We start from the raw sequence: 20,404 nt of genomic DNA, 5'->3' as shown, positions 1-20,404 counted from the left end.
CGAGTACTAAGAACCCTACAACCGTACTGCTTTTTAATTATTTAAAAAAATAAACAAATTTATTTATTTAAGTCAATCTCTCAATCAAAACTATAAGGGGTGGCTATCTAAGAGTCCGTTTAATTAGTAACAACCCGAGTTTTTGTTCAGCACACATTACCGTCTTTGTGGATTCGACTCCGGTCTTACCGGATATTGTGCTATGTCGGTCTCCGCCCTACGCTTGGGGCAACCCATTAATTTAGGACTAGAAAATCGTCAAGCATTTTTGGCGCTGTTGTCGGGACGGTAACGTGTGTTAAGAATTCGGGTAGTTATTTTATTTTGTTTTGTTTTTAGTTTCGGTAGTTATTTCGAGTCAACATAGGTAGAGGTAAGCAATCCTCCATCGTAGGAAAGCAATTACCTCTAAAGCCTAAGTACTACCGAGACAATACCAAACGTCTCGTAGCCATTCAGAGAGTTCCGAGAGTAACTGTAGAGGACGAGTTCTTTAGCGGCGAGTCATTTGATATCGATAGTTTGTTTATTGATTTATTAATTGAGCCATCGATGGCAGAGCCAGCGATGTCGATGCGTGCACACATGCATCCTGAGAGGACCACTCCTATCAGTCCAATAGTTTTGCCGGCCAAGACGGTGGAAGCACGTAATGCTTTCACCATTAAGCCTGGAATGCACAACGCCCTTCCCCTATTTTATGGGAAGGAGAATGAGGATCCATATGAGCATGTCCGTTATTTCGAGGGATTGGTGCGCACCCTTGCCACCACTCCTCAGTGGGAGAATGCTTGCCTTAAGCTTTTCCCAGCCTCGCTCAAGGACAATATGGATAAGTGGCTGCGGATGCAAAAGCCACAGTCTCTCAGGACGTGGGCTGCTGTTCGAGATTTATTTTACAAGAAATATTTCTTGAAAAGTAAGTCGAAGTACCTGACTCGCTAAATTCAATCATATAAGCAGAAAGAGGACGAGTCGTTTTTAAGGTGCTGGGAAAGATTCAAGGACTTACTTTTGTCCTTGCCACACCACGAGTTTGTGAAACACTAGTTGGTGTCATTTTTCTATTTGGGTTTGAATATTGCGACGACCCAACAACATAAGTACCTTTGTAAGGAGGAGGACTTTCTAGATCAGTCCCCGGACGATGCGTGGAACTTTCTAGATGAGTTGGCCGAAAAACACCGGAGTTGGGAACCTTCCAACCTCGGTGACAGAGCCAGGGCTGCGCAGGGACCCAGTGGGTCCGGCATTTTTTCCTCGAGTGTGCGAGAGCTCAATGTCCAGTCTCAGCTCGATAAAAAGGCTAAGCAATTAAAGGACTTGAAGCTTAAGCAAGTCCATCAGGTGAGTGAGGTGAGAGTTGAGGAGGTTTGTGCCTTATGTGAGTGTCTGGGGCATCTAGTTATTGCTTGCCCCGATTTTCCTATGGTGAAAGAGGCCTACCAAAGCAATCAGGCCGAGGTGAACGCAATTAACCAGCGATGGGACCCGTATTCAAATACCTATAATCCAGGCTAGGCCTAAAACCCACTTTTGAGTTGTAGGGATCAAAAAGCCCCGGTGCAACCCCAGGCACCATCTCAGCCAGAGCCTCCTTAAGACCAAATGACCCAGTTCCGTTACCCGCCTCAGCAGTAGCAGGGGTTCAGTCCTTCATCTTTGGACCACCCCCTGGCACTAACCATCCCCCGTAGGATAAGCAGACGGATGAGATGATAAAGGCTCTCATTCAGTCTCAAAATAGCTTTACTGAGTAGACCAAACAGGCAATTGGTGACATTAGGACCCAATTGACCCAGTTATCGACAGTAGTTGGACAAGTCTAGTAGGAGAAGGGAAAGTTTCCTTCTCAACCTCTAGTCAATGCCGCCGGTACTTATTATGTGGGCGATTCTTCTGGCCCAAGTAATCTGAATCTTAGTCTGGAAGAGGTTAAGGCAATCACCACTCTCAAAAGTGGAAAGGTGATCGATAAGAACTTACCTCCAAAGCAAAAATCGGTGCCACCCTTGGTGCCAGTAGCTGCACCAGCAGTCATCCTAGACTTGGGAAATGTCCCAAAGGAAGAGAAAGAGGTGGAGTCTCCGAAAGTAGTGGTGCCTGCACTTATAGCCCCCACGACTCCGTCGCCACCTGTTGCTCCTTATCCAAATCGTTTGGTGGAGAAACCCAAGGTCAATGTGAACTTTCAAATGCTTGAGCTATTCAAGAAAGTTCAGTTTCCTATCTCTTTGATGGAAGCCATTGACGCAATTCCTCAGTTTGCAAATGTCTTAAAGGATTTGTGCACGTCAAAGTGGAGAACTAAGAGTCAAGACAAAGTCCTTCTGACGGAGCAAGTGAGCTCCATTCTCCAGGCTGAGATCCCCACCAAGTGTAAAGACCCTGGTTATCCCACCATCCCTATAACTATCGAGGGCCAAAAGTTCGATAAGGTTTTACTGGATTTAGGAGCAAGTGTTAACTTGCTCCCATATTCGGTATACTTGAAGCTTGGCCTAGGCAATCTGAGAGCCACGCCGGTCACGCTACAATTAGCTGACCGGAGCGTGAGAATTCCAAAAGGGGTGGTGGAGGATGTTTTAAATCAAGTGGGCGAGTTCTTTTTTCCAGTCAACTTCATTGTCCTAGATACATGCCTGATACCGGAGGTCTTTGAGAAGATTCCTATCATCCTTGGCCGTCCATTTTTAGCCACCTCCAGTGCTATCATGAATTGCAAAACTAGACAAGTCCAACAGTCGTTTGGAGACTTGAAAATGGAGGTGAAAGTGTTTAATGCAGATAGCCGAGTAAGGGATGATGAGGAAGTGTATGAGATGAGTTTGATCGACACGTTGGTGCAGGAGCATATCAATAATATGTTGTATAAGGATCTTCTAGAGATAGCCTTAACAGCCAAGGAGGCGTCATTCTTAAATTCTACAGAATTAGGGAGTTTGATGGAGGTGCTTGCAGTAGAGGATGTGTGTGGCGCCGCTTGGGACCCAGTTCTTAAGCCGCTAGGCGCCCCGTTGTCTACAACTCTCCCATCGTCGGTCTAGCCGGATGACCTGTTGAGGTGTTGGTTGATCCTGTGGAGATGTTGGTCGATCCTGGATGAAGTAGGTGAACCGGTTGAGGTTTTGGTCGATCCTGTATATTCGGACGACCCTGTTGTGTAGCCATTGTGGCTAGGTTTCGACGGGTAGCTTTTGCATACCACTCTCTTTATTGAGCAATGGACCCGGCCACTAACAATAGGGGTACCCATCATTGACTTGGATTTTATAGCTTCGCACGCCACTATTAAAATAAGGATTGTGTGCCCAGCTCCAGTTAGTAAGGGCGATTTTGTGTCAGTAACGTAGAATTTTACTAAGTTCTATTATTTTTGACACAATCCATGTATATTTGTCTTATATTTCGTAGTTCTTTAATTCTTGTCTTTTATTTAGTTATTTTTGTTTCTTTTATAAAAGAAAAGAAAAAAAATAGAATATTGAATAGAAAAAGGTTAGCATCATGGTCTTGTATAGCCACCCGTTCCTTGCCCACCAGTGAAAGATGGGGAGAAAAGTATGACACGTTGATCGCGTGAAGATTTGGTGGAGTATTTGTCCTTTTAATTTTTGTTTTGGGAGCTTGGCTACCACGAACCGGGCAGTACTAATGTCTTTTGCAGGGTGCGGTGGGAAATTCCTCGAACATCAATCGAGGTCATGGTGGTTGGCTGCGACCCGAAGGTCCATTTCTTCTCCCTTATGTTTTTTTTTTGCTGTGTTTCCATGCTTTGGGGACATAGCATGCTTTTAATTGGGGGGAGGGGTGTACTTTGTACACGTTCTCACAGTGTTGCTAGGGGTAATTTTTATTTTTTTAATTTCTTTTGATTTGTTGGGGATACGCCTGTTATGCTTGATTGTATGATTAGGCGAGCGTGTTAGAATTAGCCGAATTTTTGCACCTGTTTAACTTAGATTCATTCATATATTTGGCGCCTTTGGGAACATGTTAGTGCTGTCGTTATGTTGAGTAAGTGTCCCCACGTGGTTTATTTTGCATCTTGAGAAACATTCCCATATTCTTTGTTTTTCATTTCTCGCATTTACGTAAAATAGTAGGCATTTGTTTCATAATTGAATAGGTAAATATTTTGCTTGCATTTGTGAGAGTTGTTAATGTGCATAGGGGATGAAACAAGGTGTTCTTTTATGATTATACCACATATGTGTCCTTTTGACCAATTTTAAACCAGTTCGAGTCGGTTCCTAAGTCTAACCTAGGAAACCGGTGTGTAGGTTGGATTGTAGTTGGGGGGTCTAACTTTGTGCATCATGGGTGTTTTGTTACATTGGATTTGGAGCATCGTTGTCATTGGAAGTGAAAGTGAAGAAGTCTTGATGGGTGTCATGTTTTGAAACCAAACCCAACTTTTAAGTCATAAAGCTAAGTAAAAAAAAAAAAAAAGAGAGAGAAAAAAAAAAAAGGAAAACAGAAAACGCAGAATAAAAGGGAGTTGAGGCAAGTTAGGAGGAATCAACACCTGCTGGCATATCAGAATAAGTGATTGTATGATCATGTTACATTGCAGTCCTCGGCTCCTGTAGGGGGATGAAAACAATTGATGCTTCGGATCAACTGGATTGCAACGGCTTATTCGTGCCTCTTCACCGGAACCCTAGCTCGACGTCTGAACCCTAATCTGCAAAATAGACAGGGGATGAGTGCACCTTTGCCTCTCGTGGCAAAGGCCCTCCGATGCCTTTGTTAGTATCACGTACTAGAAAACTCAGCCCTAATTATCAGTAGGAAAGCAATAATAATGCAATATTGCGTACCTTTTACCTCTAGGTTTTCCTCTTATTTATAGATTCACATATGTTTGCTGGCCAAGCATCCGTGTTGCCCTAGGATTCCTAAATCGTATAAGAATCCCAGGATATCAAGGATTCTCGTTTCCTTTATCAGTTCATTACTTTAATCCTTGTAGGACTCTTTTCCATAACAAGCCGAACATCCCATACTCGTTGGGTATCTTTCTCAGATCCTTATATTCTTAGGATCTTATTCCTTTACGGGATATGACTATTCTGGAATCTTCCAGAGTATTCCTTCTGCTCCAGCTCTCGATTGGAGCTCCTTCTTTGTTCGGCCGTCTCATGGCCACACAGACGGCTTGGACCAGTTCACTTCACATGTAACTTGTCCTTGAGCCCATACAACCTTCCTGGACCGTTGACTTCTCATGTCACTGGTCCATATTGCCGAACACTTGTTTAGCACGATGACCGTCCTGTCTATATTCAAACTATGGTCCCACGTACCATTTATTCGGACATCGATTGCATTGCTTTCAACCCGTGATCACTCGTATCACGTGCTAGGTTCTTTACAACATCTGTTCGGCTGTATCATAACCGAACAGTCTGCTCGGACCAACTACTTCACATGTATCTTGGTCCAATGTAATCAAAATATCTCTAACTGCCGAACAGTCTATTTATAGCCATGACTTCTCATATCACTGCTCACCGAACTGCCCGGCGGTAAGTCTAGTCGTATTTACCACGTGTTCCTAAACATCACGTGTTCGGTAACCAAATGTACCTGCTCGGGAATACCTCCCTACAATTGCTCCCCAGCTTCATGTATTTACCACTGTTCGGGGGCAATATATGAAGCTTAGAAACAGAATTCTATCAAGACCAAACTCTTTTGATCCCGTGCAGTCATAATTTCAATATCTCATTGATGCCTTTTGGCGCCTCTGTCATTATACCATCTCGAGGTAATGACTCCACGTGGCTTGTTTCATATGCCTAGCATTAAATTCGAACTGACGTTCTATGAAACGGCGTCAGAACAGTTTCTTCTTTCCGTTACTTTTACCCGTAACGTCGTGAGAGGAAACGTTTCGTCTCCGTCCCCTAACCATAAACCCCTAAAAAGGCTCTTTTTGGTTGTTTACCCAAAACATTCGAACTTTCATTCTCTCTCTCTAAGCTTTCCGCCATCGCCGCCTTCTGCAAACTTGATTGCAAACCGGGAAATCGTCACAGTACTCTTGTAAGATTTCTCGTTCTCACTTCATTTCACCTGCTTAGTTTTCCATCTGAGATCTTATTTCTCAGATTCGTGGGTCGTTTCTAGGGTTTCGATTCGTATCCATTTCCATTATTTCTCCGTTTCTGAATATACTCATGGCGGATGACAACCCTCCTAGACCCAGTAAGTTTAGGAAGCTTTATGATACCCCTGCTGCCATGGCGGCATTTAGAGAAAAATACAATATTCCTGAAAACGTAGGGCTTGAACTTGCCCCTTTAGGAGCGGATAGGGATGCTGGATCATGGGATAGAATGTGTATCCCAATCGTATCCATTGTCGAAGGAGGGGTCCGTTTCCCCCTTCATCCATTACTTCGCCAGATTTTGAGCTGGTACCGTCTTACACCCATGCAAGTTTCTACGAACGTTTTTAGACTGATAATGGGGACTATAGCCCTAAATGGGATTCTAGAGACCAATTTAGGAATCTGGGACATCCAGTGGTGGTATAGTATAGTACTAAACCCTGAGTACAATACTTATTACTTCAAAGTTAGGAGAGCAAAGAAGCGCTTCGTGCTCAATCTGCCAGACTCTGCTCGTGACCATGAGATCGACTTCCTCTATGTGACTGGAGCATTCGAGCCTTTAGGGGAAGATGGCCAAGTGTTGGGGCTCCATTGTCCCCACATATGGGGCTACCCACGTATGCTCTTGATTTTCCTCTTTTACAATTCTTCATTTACTGCTTTCTCGTAGCTTTCTCATGAACTAAATTTGGTTTTTCAATTTGAAACTTGCAGCTGAAAACGTTAATCATCGTCCCAGACGTACACCAAGCAACATCCGAACAGAGGATATTAACAAAGTCCTAAAATATAAAGGCGTGCCTGGTACCCGAACAGCTGGTCGGGGTCGTGACGCTGACGTGCTTCTGGGATACGATCCTTCGTACAGAGGCGTTATCGACAGGAGGCTTGCTCACCCCAGCACCAGTGCTGCCTCCACATCAACTGCTCCTCAGCCTAGGAGCACAAGAGCCAACGCAGGAGTAACTGTAGCTGGTCAACCGGGTGAAGTCCCAATTTCCGAAGGAATTCCGTTACCACGAATAAGAGTTCGAAGATCCTCACGGAGTCAGGCCTCCTCTCAACCATTACCCGAACAGCCAGCTCCCATCTGTGTAACCAGCCAATCCTCATCCTCAGGTTATTCTCTATCTCCTCCAATCTCGAGCACTATGACACGTCAGCCTTTAGACCTCAGCTCTCTCCTCACCGTCTCTTCTCGGGGACGGGGATCTGGTCGGGTAGCTTCCACAGGGAACGCCCCTCCTGCACCCCGTCGTAACAGAGGAGGTTCGAACCGCTCCACTTCATCTCGTGAAGTGGAGACTACCGTAGAGGCCAATGATGCTCACAGAGACAAACGGCCTAGATCAGAAGACCCTACTGGTACTGCTTCTCAAGCAGACACCGAAACACATCACCCCGTTTCACCAACTACCCAAGTACTTCCTCAAACATGGACTCCTCTATTCACTAGAGGAGACCGTCCCGTTCACGTCGGGGATAGTGCTAGTTCGTCGGAGACAGCACTTGCTCTGGCCCAAGGGTTGCTACTCCCTGTTGACTTACAGAAAGAGTCTTTGTCTCCCCCTGATCGGCTTGTGTCCACTGGTCTCGTCAGTGGAATCAAGGTAATAAAAACTTCTCTTCTTTAAAGCTTCATCTTTATAAGTTTTAAGAAAAAAGTTACTCACGTTTTGGTATTTGCTATAGTTTATCCAAAAAATGGTCGTACTGGGCCAAAAATTCCAGGAAGCTGAAGCCGAGAGGATCAGGCTTTTAAATGACAACACCAGGTTGATCCAAACAGTCACGAGATTAGAGAGAGAGAGAGATAAAGCTAAAGCTGACTTGTCTGAGACAAAGGGCAAGCTTGTGACCACGGAGGAGAGTCTGCATCAAGTTCTGGCCGAGATGGACAGCACCAAAAAGGCATCCTTTGAAGACGGTTATCAGAAGGGTTTTGACGCCACAACATCAAGTTATGTCGAGCAGATGCCTGATATTCAAGACCAAATCTGGGTTGCTTGCTGGGAGGCGTGCCTTACAAAGGCAGGAGTTGTTGAGGATTCTCCCCTATGGGTTGAGAATGATCTACCAAGTCGCCAAGTTGCAGCTCCAGCAGACGATGTTGATCAACAGATTGATGATTTTGCAGATGTTGATGAAGAAATACAAGTTGAAGCACAAAATGACGTTGTGCAATCATCTGTTCTGGAAGTGACCACTGAGATCGTTATCCTAGAGGTACAAACTGCTACTGCTGTTGATGAGGCTGATGTCCCTTCTGAGGTTCAGAACCTGGATTAAGATAATAAACAGGTAGTTTGTTTTTTAAAAATCATCCGGCTGGTCTTGCATGACCATAGCCTTTTTTACCCTGCGTGGTACCAGTACTATCAATACTTTACTGTTAAAACAGGTATTCGGCCCTTCGTGGCATAACTTTTATGTTTTGCTCGGCTTCCATGTTTGCTGCATCTGTTCGTATGCAATTTTCAATCTAAGTAGTTCGTACTGTTTAAGCATCATTTGTTTGCATAAGTTTTTCGTACTTACACATGATTTCCTGTTCTGAAGTTTAAGTTTCACGTACTTTAAAAACATTTGTTTCCCAGTATCTCGTACTGTCTTTTTAGTACATACAAGTGTAGTCATACTTGTATTCGTTACGTTTCACGTACTCACACAAAAACCTCTAAGTATCACGTACTTAGAACTACTCGTGTGTTGGATAACGTTTAAGTTTTCTCGTACTTTAAAAATCCATACAAGTGTTTCATACTTGTTAAGTATCACGTACTCACATAAAAGCGCCTAAGTATCACGTACTTAGAACATCACACAAGTGTTTGTGTTTAAGTTTCACGTACTTAAAGCTTTGAAAATCTTACAAGTTTACAAGTGTTTCATACTTGTGCTCAAAATGTATACCCAAGTTTCACATACTTGAAATTCTATACAAGTGTTTCGTACTTGTATTCGTTAAGTATCACGTACTTAAAAATGTATAAAACTTTTAAGTTTCACATACTCAAAAGGTATACCCTGCTCCCCAATACGAATGAGGGAAATTAAATTCGCAGTTCGTATTAAAAACAAATACCACAACAGTTATACTAAGAAGCGATTGTATTCATAATCTGCAAAACGTAAGAGGGCGTTACTCGTACCCTTTAAAAAATAATCAAAAACGAGAACAAAGGAATTATATTCGTAATTCCCACACAATCACGTAGTGTAAATCCAAAACAGGATTTAATACTTCTAAACAAAGAACTTTCGTAAATTATGAACATTCCAAGGCCTTGGAATTGGATCACCATCCAAATCTGCCAATCGATAGGCTCCTATGCCTATAATCTCAGTTACTCTATATGGCCCCTCCCAGTTGGCCCCCAGCTTGCCTTCGTTTGCCACCTTGGTGTTGCCGAGCACTTTTAGTAGCACAAGGTCCCCAACACCAAATTCTCTAGGATGAACATGTTTGTTGTAGCTTTTCATCAGCTGCTCTTGGTAAGAAGCAAGATGTACCAAGGCCTTTTCTCTCTTCTCCTCGGCAAGATCAAGCTCGATTTCAAGGGCCCTGTCATTGCCTCCACTCTCAACCAAAGCTGTCCTGTTGGTCGGCAGACCCACTTCCAGAGGTATGACAGCCTCTGTTCCAAATGCCAACGAATAGGGGGTCTCTCCCGTAGACCTCCTAGGCGTTGTTCGGTGAGCCCACAAAACTAATGGTAACTCATCAGGCCATTTTCCCTTTGCTCTGTCCAGCCTCTTCTTTATCCCATCTAGGATAGTTTTATTGGATGCCTCTGCTTGCCCATTACTCTGAGGGTAGGCCGGAGTGGAGTAATAATTTCGTATTTCATACTGGGCACAAAAAGCCTTAAATTTCTTCTGAAATTGGGATCCATTGTCTGTAATCAATGAATAAGGGACCCCAAAGCAGGTGATGATGTTTTTCCACACGAACCTTTCTATCATAGGCTCGGTGATTTTGGCCAGTGGTTCTGCCTCAATCCACTTTGTAAAATAGTCAGTTGCAACAAGCAGGAACTTTCGATTCCCAATTGCTTTGTGCAATGGACCCACGATATCCATCCCCCATTGAGCAAAAGGCCAGGGACTTGTCAATGGCACCAGATCTTCGGCGGGCGTTCGAATCATTGGTGAGAACTTTTGACACTTCTCACAAATCTTTACATATACCTTTGCATCTTCTTGCATGTGTGGCCACCAATAGCCTTGCGTAATTGCTCGGTGGGCAATAGATCTGCCTCCAGCATGGCTCTCACACGTTCCCTCGTGGATTTCATGAAGGAACTTCTGTACCATCTCAGGATGTACGCATAGCAAATAGGGACCCGTAAAGGATTTCCTATACAACTTACCCTCTGGGGACAGCCAAAACCTAGCAGATTTGACCCTTATCTTGTGGGCCTCCTTTTTATCAGAAGGGAGTATCTCGTCTCGTAAGAACTCCATGATTGGGTCCATCCAACTTGGTCCTTGGTTCACGTCTAAGACCAAATCTACACTCTTCCCAATGCTAGGCTCATTTAGGTATTCTACTGCCACCCTTCTTTTGAACTCTGTTGGTACTGCTGCAGCCAACCAAGCTAAAGAATCTGCATGAGCATTCTGTCCAGAACTTATTTGCTCAATATATACCCTCTCGAAGGTATCAAGCAAGTCTTTTGCTGCCTGCACGTAGGCTACCATCTTTTCATTCCGAGTCTCGTACTCGCCGGACAGTTGATTCACAACAAGCTGGGAATCACAATACACCCTGACCCTTTCTGCCTTAAGGGTCCTCGCACTTCTTAATCCTGCCAAGAGTGCTTCATATTCAGCAACATTATTCGATGCACTAAATCCAAGCCGAACAGAGAGTTCAATCACAACTCCTTGAGGAGGAAAGAGGACAACTCCAATTCCAGAACCAGTGTTACATGCTGATCCATCAACGAATAACTTCCATTCTTTGGGATCCTGTTCGGCTACGGATTGATCCTTCAAGGATGATGTTTTAGCTGCCTGTTCCTTTCTCGTAGGAGGCAAGGGAGCAACAGTGGGGGAAAACTCTGCCACAAAATCAGCCAACACCTGGCCTTTAATTGCTGTGCGTGGCCGATACTCGAGATCATACTGACTTAACTCTACGGACCATGTCGAGATCCGTCCCGAGAAATCTGCCTTTTGAAGCAGTGATTTTAATGGATACTCAGTATAAACCACAACCTTATGGCTTTGGAAGTAGTGTGGCAATTTCCTGGTTGCTGTCCTAAGTGCCAGGACAAGTTTTTCTAAAGGCAGATATCTCGTCTCTGCATCCAACAATGTCTTGCTAACATAATAAATGGGGATTTGTTCGATCCCCAAATCCCTCAACAAGACTGCACTTACTGCATGCTCGGAAACAGCTAAGTACAGAATTAAAGACTCACCAGGCTGTGGAGTTGACAACAGTGGGGGCTCGGCCAAGTACTTCTTCAGGTCCTGGAAAGTTTGTTCACATTCTGCTCCCCATTCAAATCCCTCCCTTTTTTTCAATAACTGAAAAAAGGGTCTGCATTTGTCACTTGACCTGCTGATGAATCTGTTAAGTGCTGCTGCCATTCCAGTCAATCTCTGGACTTCCTTGGTAGTCTTGGGACTCTGTAGTCTTTGTAAGGCATCAATCTGATCGGGATTTGCCTCTATCCCTCTCAAAGTTACCAAATGGCCCATGAATTTTCCTGAACCAACTCCAAACGCACACTTCGAGGCGTTGAGCTTTAATTTATACTTCCTCAGGATTTCGAACACTTCCTTTAGATCAGAAATATGCCCTCCCTTTTCTCGACTCTTTACCACCATATCATCTATGTAAACTTCCAAAGTCTTCCCGATGAGCTTCTTGAACATAATGGTTGCAAGTCTTTGGTATGTAGCCCCAGCATTCCTCAGCCCAAACGGCATGACACTGTAACAGTATAACCCTCGTGGTGTGATGAACGAAGTCTTCTCTTGATCAGGTTCAAACATAGCAATCTGATGATATCCTCGATATGCATCGAGAAAACTCATTCGCTCGTAGCCAGAGGTTGCATCAACCAATTGGTCAATCCTAGGCAAAGGAAAACTGTCCTTAGGACATGCTTTGTTCAAGTCTGTGAAGTCCACGCAGACACGCCACTTTCCGTTCTTCTTCTTTACCACAACAGTGTTGGATAACCACTCTGGGTAATAGACTTCACGTATTGCCTTGGCCTCTAATAAACGATCGACCTCTTCAATCACTGCATCTTCATGCTGCGCGGCAGCCCTTCGTTTTTTCTGAATGATCGGCTTGTGTTGAGGGTCAATGTTTAAATGATGACAGATCACGTCTGCATCCACCCCGGGCATTTCCTCTGGCACCCATGCAAAAACATCAATATATTCCTTTAGAAATCTTATTGACTCAGCCTTTTCGTTTGCTGATAATGATTTCCCAATCAAAAAATATCTTTCAGGATCAATCTCGTTGATCTGAATCTTCTCCAGGCCCTCAACCACTTTTTCAGCCGGGCTTCTCCCAACATCCTCGATGGTTGGTTGATCTGGTACTTCTAGTGTGAGAACATGGTGGACCTTTGGGGTTGTTTTGATGATGGAAATCAAGCATTGCTGTGCTACCTTCTGGTTTCCTTTAAGGACTTCAATCCCATTTGATCCTGGAAATTTCACCATCTGGTGATATGTCGAGGAGACTGCTCTCATTTTGTGCAACCATGTCCTCCCTATAATCACGTTATAGGAAGATGGGACATCGACTACCAAAAAGTCTGTTCTTAACACCACAGATCCAGCCCGAACAGGTAAAGTCACCTTTCCTAGGGGCCAGACTGCTCCTGCACCGAACCCAATTAGAGGTGTTGTTGATTGTTCTAAGTCTGATTGGGCCAGGCCCAGCTTCTTGAATGCATCATAGTACAACACCTCTGTACAGCTCCCCGAGTCGACTAGAATTCTTTCGATGTCGTATTCCCCAACTCGTAGGGTTACGACCAATGCATCATTGTGGGGTATTTGGACCTCCGCCAAATCATCGTCACTGAATGCCATGCTCTCGTTGCATGCATTAGTCTCTCGCCCTCTCTTGTTTCCCAACCGCATCACGTGCTGATCATGCTTGACCTGTCTTTGCAACAGCCTCACCTCACTCCTTGTATAAGGTGCAGCCAACCCATGTATCATATGGATCACGCCTTTAGGGTGTTGCTCGTAACCCAGTTCCATGGCCTTCCCTTTCTCTTTAGGGTCCTCCTGGATAAACTCTTTGAGATAGCCCCGAGAGACCAAATCATCAAGGTGCCGCTTGTATACCTCACAATCCTTGGTCATATGGCCCCAATCTTTGTGATAACTGCAGTGCTGATTCGTAGCACGTTTTGCATCTTTGTCTCCACCTAGACTTGGGGGCCATTTAAAATATGGCTGATTCTTTATTCGATAAAGAATCCTGTATATTGGCTCTTTCCAAACCGTAGTGATAGAAAAGAAGGACTTGGGGTCAGGAGCTTGCTTGTCCTTGTATGCCTCCTTCTTAGCCTGCCCGTACTCCCTTCTGTCTTTGTAAGACTTGGGTTCTGGCTTATCCACCTTTTTGGCAGGTGCCTTCTGCTGTTCGGCAACCGTCCTGCCATCCTCACGCAGTATGTCATCCTCCATTCTGGCGTGTTGCTCTATCCGTTTCATCAATTTAGCCAAGGTGGCTACTGGATGTTTATTCAATGAACGGCGCAGCTCCCCCCGAACAGGCAAACCAGTTTTGAACGTAGCAATTGCATATTCTTCACTGCAACTTTCAATCTCGTTGAAAGTTTCCCAGTACTTCTTTGCATAATCCCTGATCTGCTCGTTCTCCTCCTGCTTCATGGTGGAAAGACTCTCAAAAGTCTTTGGGGCCTTTCTGCTCGTTAAGAACCGAGCAGTGAATTCCTCTGCCAACTGCCTCCATCCTCGTATGGATCGTGGGGCCAACTTATGAAACCAGGATAAAGCCACCTTGCCAAGACTGGAGGGAAACATCTTGCACAAGATGGAATCATCCCCCTCATGCATAAACATGGCCTGTTGGTAATGCTGTATGTGAGCTACGGGATCCGTATTTGTCTCGTAAAGTACGAATGCACCGTGCTTCACTCTGCTCGGCAACCTTGCTTCTTGTAGCCTCTTCGTAAAGGGAGAGGCTGCAATATTACTCAGGGCCTTGCGTGCTGCTTCTCGTGCAGTCGCTGTCCCATCCTCTTGCTCCTTTGACTTATGGGCCAAAGTCTTGACCCAATCAGCATCAGGTCTCTCGTACCTGTCTCGATGATGCTTTCTCGTGTCCTCTTCCTCGGGGGTAGAACTCCGGTCTCTGCTCCTTCTTTTTCGTGAAGAAGTCCTTCTCTCTGGTGTTCGGCTTCTACTTTTTCTTCCCCTTTTTCGTGGAGAAGCTTCATGACGCCCTATGACAGGACTTCTGCTCCTTCTTCCTCGTAAAGGATCTTTTCTGTATTGTACCATAGCATACCTACTGCCTCTAGAATTTCCTCGAGACAGGCCAGAATCCTCCGGATGCTCCCTAATTCTTTCCAATTCTCTGATCTCATGCTCTCATTTTTTAATCAGACGAGCATACTCCTCGACTTCTTGCCTCTTCCTATCAAGAACGTCGTCACTATGGTGCACACTCCTGGAGTGCGCGATCGATTCATCCCTTTGATGGGATTTACTCCTTCTCGTGGATCTCGAAGCCGTCTCTCCATCTCCTCTATTTTTGGAGTTATGATGCACGGTAAGGGGGCGGTCCTTACTCGTGTTCCTTCTGTGCCCACCCTGGGGCTTTCTCAGAGCCCCAGGTGGTGATTTGTCCCTTCCCTCATCTAACACATCTTTTGGTTCATGCGGCGTTGCTGGAGTTACTTCCACCATGGTCGTATTTCAAAAGGGAATTCTTTCGTTTCCTACAGACGGCGCCAATTGTAGGGGGATGAAAACAATTGATGCTTCCTATCAACTGGATTGCAACGGCTTATTCGTGCCTCTTCACCGGAACCCTAGCTCGACGTCTGAACCCTAATCTGCAAAATAGACAGGGGGTGAGTGCACCTTTGCCTCTCGTGGCAAAGGCCCTTCGATGCCTTTGTTAGTATCACGTACTAGAAAACTCAGCCCTAATTATCAGTAGGAAAGCAATAATAATGCAATATTGCGTACCTTTTACCTCTAGGTTTTCCTCTTATTTATAGATTCACATATGTTTGCTGGCCAAGCATCCGTGTTGCCCTAGGATTCCTAAATCGTATAAGAATCCCAGGATATCAAGGATTCTCGTTTCCTTTATCAGTTCATTACTTTAATCCTTGTAGGACTCTTTTCCATAACAAGCCGAACATCCCATACTCGTTGGGTATCTTTCTCAGATCCTTATATTCTTAGGATCTTATTCCTTTACGGGATATGACTATTCTGGAATCTTCCAGAGTATTCCTTCTGCTCCAGCTCTCGATTGGAGCTCCTTCTTTGTTCGGCCGTCTCATGGCCACACAGACGGCTTGGACCAGTTCACTTCACATGTAACTGGTCCTTGAGCCCATACAACCTTCCTGGACCGTTGACTTCTCATGTCACTGGTCCATATTGCCGAACACTTGTTTAGCACGATGACCGTCCTATCTATATTCAAACTATGGTCCCACGTACCATTTATTCGGACATCGATTGCATTGCTTTCAACCCGTGATCACTCGTATCACGTGCTAGGTTCTTTACAACATCTGTTCGGCTGTATCATAACCGAACAGTCTGCTCGGACCAACTACTTCACATGTATCTTGGTCCAATGTAATCAAAATATCTCTAACTGCCGAACAGTCTATTTATAGCCATGACTTCTCATATCACTGCTCACCGAACTGCCCGGCGGTAAGTCTAGTCGTATTTACCACGTGTTCCTAAACATCACATGTTCGGTAACCAAATGTACCTGCTCGGGAATACCTCCCTACAGCTCCGTATCAGCCGCCTCAGTTTCTAGACTTAGAGGTCAGCGACGACTTTGCCGGAGTGATCTTGGACTTCCGTGATGCATGAAGCTAGGGTGGTGTTGTCGTTTTATGTGTTTGTTTTGAGTCATTAGTGTCGGTGGACTATTTTTCTTTTATGTTCTCATGTGGGTCTGAAATAACTATCGTCGATTTTTTATTTTATCGTTTACACATGGTTTGGTTGGCACGAGTGGGTGCATATCGGTTAGTTAAGGGGAAGATGGCAGCCAGTCTGGGTAGTCGACCTTGAGCTACTATAGGCCGCCGCCTAATTTTGCATGTCTTTCTCTTTTGTTCAGAACCACGGTCGTTATAAGCTTTATCAAGTCCTTAGTAAATCTTATGCACGTTGTTAACTCTCGTGGATGCATGTGATTTATTTAATGCTGCTCATATTGTGAAATCGTGATTGTTTTGTCGTGTTGTTTGTTCTTGTGAGCGTCATTTTTGATTGGCGCATGGTGGCCTGTATTTCGGTCCCACGTAGTTCGCCAAACGCTTTTTCATGGGATGTTTGAGAGTTCCGGCGAGTGCATGTAGCAACATTACCATCATGGGGCATTTATCTCTGCATGTGTTTTGGCACTGATATTGTTCATCTTTTTGCCAAGGCATACATGTGTTTGAGTTGCAGGAGGTGAGAATGCGGAATTCTTTCGGTTCGCCTAATTATTGCTAATCTTGCATAACCCTCGTACCCCCGTTTTTGCTATGTTAGTTTTCATTTTAATATTTTTCTTTTTGTTCGTTACTCGGGACTAGCAACGCTCAAGTTGGGGGGTGTGATAGGCGTGTGATATCTTGGATATGAGCGCCTAAGTAAGGCGAATTAGCACATTAAAGGCGTGTTTTATTTCATTTTTCACTTGGTGCCGTGTTATGTCTTGGTTTTGTGTTTTTATTATTTTCACAGGAAATAAGGCGGATTTAGCGCCAAGGTTGGAATGAGTGGCCTCGAGGCCGGTTCGTACGTTGCCAGGATGCCAAAGCAGAGTCGTGAACGTTGGGTGGCCAAATCCCATGCAAGGCTTGAGGGATGCCATTAGCGTGTGCGGTATCCATACTATAATTTCCTGTATCCATATCGAGGGCTCTAGCGGAATTGGTCCAAGGCTGAACAGACCGACGTGTATGGATACTCCCATTTCCTGTATCCATACCGAGGGCTCTAGCGGAAATTTTCTTGCTTCGTCAATTTTCTTTAATTCCGGATTTTAGGTGACTTGTATAAATACCCCAGAAAACTGTATTTTTAGGGTTAGAACATTACGTAGTAGCTTTCTTTTTATGTTCTTTACTTTGCAGAGCTCTTTCCTTTGAAGTTTTCAAGTTTTGTTCAAGAACACATCTTCCGGTAACTCGTACTACGTTTCGTTCTTAATTAAAGTTGGTCATGGATCTTATTTTAGTTTTAATCTTTTGTTTAATTTTCATTCCAAGCATGATGCAAGTTAGGGTTTCTTTTGCTTCTCGTTTATTAATGAGTGAGTAGTCGTATCGGTAAGGTTGCGGGGTGATTAGCACGCCGTGATCAATTTGGACACTGTTCCTAATTTCAAACAATGAAAAACGATTTAGATTGGTAAAATACTTCCCATAGACGAATTCGGGCATTTTCGGAGCCCATGTGAACGGGAGAATGGGGGTCCAAAACTCATTCTCTACGGTGAATGGGTATATGGCGACCATAGGGTCTCGCATCTTGCGGGGTATCTTTTTCAATCTAAAATTGAATGTTTTAAGAACATCGAATGGAGCAGGTTAATTCAGACTGGTTACGAGTGCTAAGAACCCTATAACCGTACCTCTTTTTAATTATTTAAAAAAACAAACAAATTTCTTTATTTTAGTCAATCTCTCAATCAAAACTACAAGGGGTGGCTATCTAAGAGTCCATTTAATTAGTAACCTGAGTTTTTGTTCAGCACATATTACCGTCTTTGTGGATTTGACTCTGGTCTTAATCAACAGCAGGAGCAGGAGCAGGAGCAAAACTTGGCCGCTGGGAGAACCAAGCGCACTATCAAGTCACCGGTGAGGTATGGGTTTGAGGACTTGGTTTCTTATGCTTTGACTACAACTAGTGGGGATCCATCTAATTTTCAGAATGCTGTCACGAGTTCTGAAAGGGAAGATAGATGGAAGCCATGGTAGAGGAAATGGAGTCTTTGCATAATAATAAGACTTGGGAGTTGAAAGAACTGCCCAAGGGAAAGAAGCCAATGGGTTGTAAGTGGGTATACAAATGGAAAAAGGCAGCAACAGAAAAGGAGAGGGAAAATTCAAGGCTCGGTTAGTGGCAAAGAGGTATTCACAGAGGCAGGGGATTCTTTTGATGAGGTCTTTTCTCTAGTGGTGATGCATACGTCAATCAGGATTATCCTGTCATTGGTGGCTAGCTATGATCTGTAGTTAGAGCAGATGGATGTGAAAACGGCATTCCTTTATGGTGATTTGGATGAAATCATATACATGGAGCAGCCTGAGGGGTTCATGCAGCCAGAGACTGAGCATCTTATTTATAAATTGAAGAAATCACTTTATGGGCTGAAACAATCTCCAAGACAATGGTACAAGAGATTTGACTCTTTCATGATACGGATTGGGTACACACGCTATGAGTATGATTGTTGCGTTTATGTTAAGAGACTTGATGATGGTTCCTATATTTTCTTGCTTCTTTATGTGGATTATATGTTGATTACTGCAAGGAGAATGGTTGAGGTAAACAGGTTGAAGTCTTTGTTGGGTAAAGAGTTTGACATGAAGGATTTGGGAGCGGCTAAGAAGATACTTGGGATGGAGATTCGCAGAGATAGGTCAGCTAGTAAGTTGTGGTTATCTCAAAAGAATTATGTGATGAAAATGTTGGAGAGGTTTAGTATGAAAAATGCCAAACCGGTCAACACTCCATTGGCAAGTCATTTCAGATTATCTCCAGCTCAATGTCCAGTGTCAGATGAAAAAATTAAAGATATGTCGAGGGTGCCTTATGCAAGTGTAGTGGGTTGCTTAATGTATGCAATAGTTTGTACGAGACCCGATTTAGCACATGCAGTTAGCACAGTCAGCAAGTATATGGCCAATCTAGGCAGAGATCATTGAAAGGCGGTCAAGTGAATGTTCAGATACTTGAGAGGTACTTTGGATCATGCGATTATGTTTGGTAGGCAACGATATCAAATTTCAATTGTGGAGTATGTAGATGTGGATTATGCTGGGAGTTTGGATGATAGAAGGTCTATAACTTGTTATCTGTTTACACTTATGGGTGGGCCTATTTGTTGGAGATCCATGATACAACCTCTAGTGGCTCTATCTACTACTGAGTCTGAGTATATGGCGGTGACTGAGGCTGCTAAGGAAGCATTGTGGTTGAAAGGGTTTGTTAAGGAGCTTGGCATAGATCAACGTGGAGTTCAGTTGCATTGTGACAGTCAGAGTGCCATTTATTTGGTAAAGCATCAGGTGTATCATGCTAAAATCAAGCATATCGACGTGAGGTTTCACAAGGTTAAAGAGTTGATTGATGCAAATGATTTGATACTGAAAAAGGTACACACTTCTGAGAATGCAGCTGATATGTTGACAAAGACGGTTACTGCAGATAAGTTCGAGCATTGCTTAGACTTGTTTAATGTCTTCCGGTGCTAGGAACAAGGAGGTATTCCCCCAACTTACTGGATGGCAATGGTTATCTTCTGAAAGGGCGAGGGTATATTCGCCAAGGTGGAGATTGTTAGAACTATGGCTTATATGTTAAGTATGAAGAGATACTAAGGAGTTCTAGAAAGAAGGCCAGATGTTGGAGAGGATCGATGGCATTTGGCCCATCGACGATGATCCAGTGAAAATAGATTGGGCCGCAGGCCCAGGCGTTCCGTAATTGGGGGTGCGGGGGGCTACGTATGGTACGGTATCATATATGGGTATTTTTTGGATACAGGCCAAATCCGGTTAGGGTTAGAATAGAGTAGTTATAAATACTCTATGTTGTAAACCCTAATTTATACTATGATAATAAAAAACAGTAGCCGCTCTCGCTCCCGTGCACATACCCAATTTTGGGGAACCACGTATATCTCTGTGTTAATTCTTTACTGTTTTATACTCGTAAATCGTGTGCGTGTGTGTGACGATCCTAACAATAACTGCAAAAAGAAGAAGAAGAAGAAGAACAATACTGACATTTTTTTTGTCACTATCGCTCATTCTTTTTTGTAGGGATTGATCGAGGAGGTTC

Source organism: Rhododendron vialii, chromosome 1a, assembly GCF_030253575.1.
Source record: "Rhododendron vialii isolate Sample 1 chromosome 1a, ASM3025357v1".
NCBI lineage: Eukaryota > Viridiplantae > Streptophyta > Magnoliopsida > Ericales > Ericaceae > Rhododendron > Rhododendron vialii.
This window is presented reverse-complemented; position numbering follows the sequence as displayed.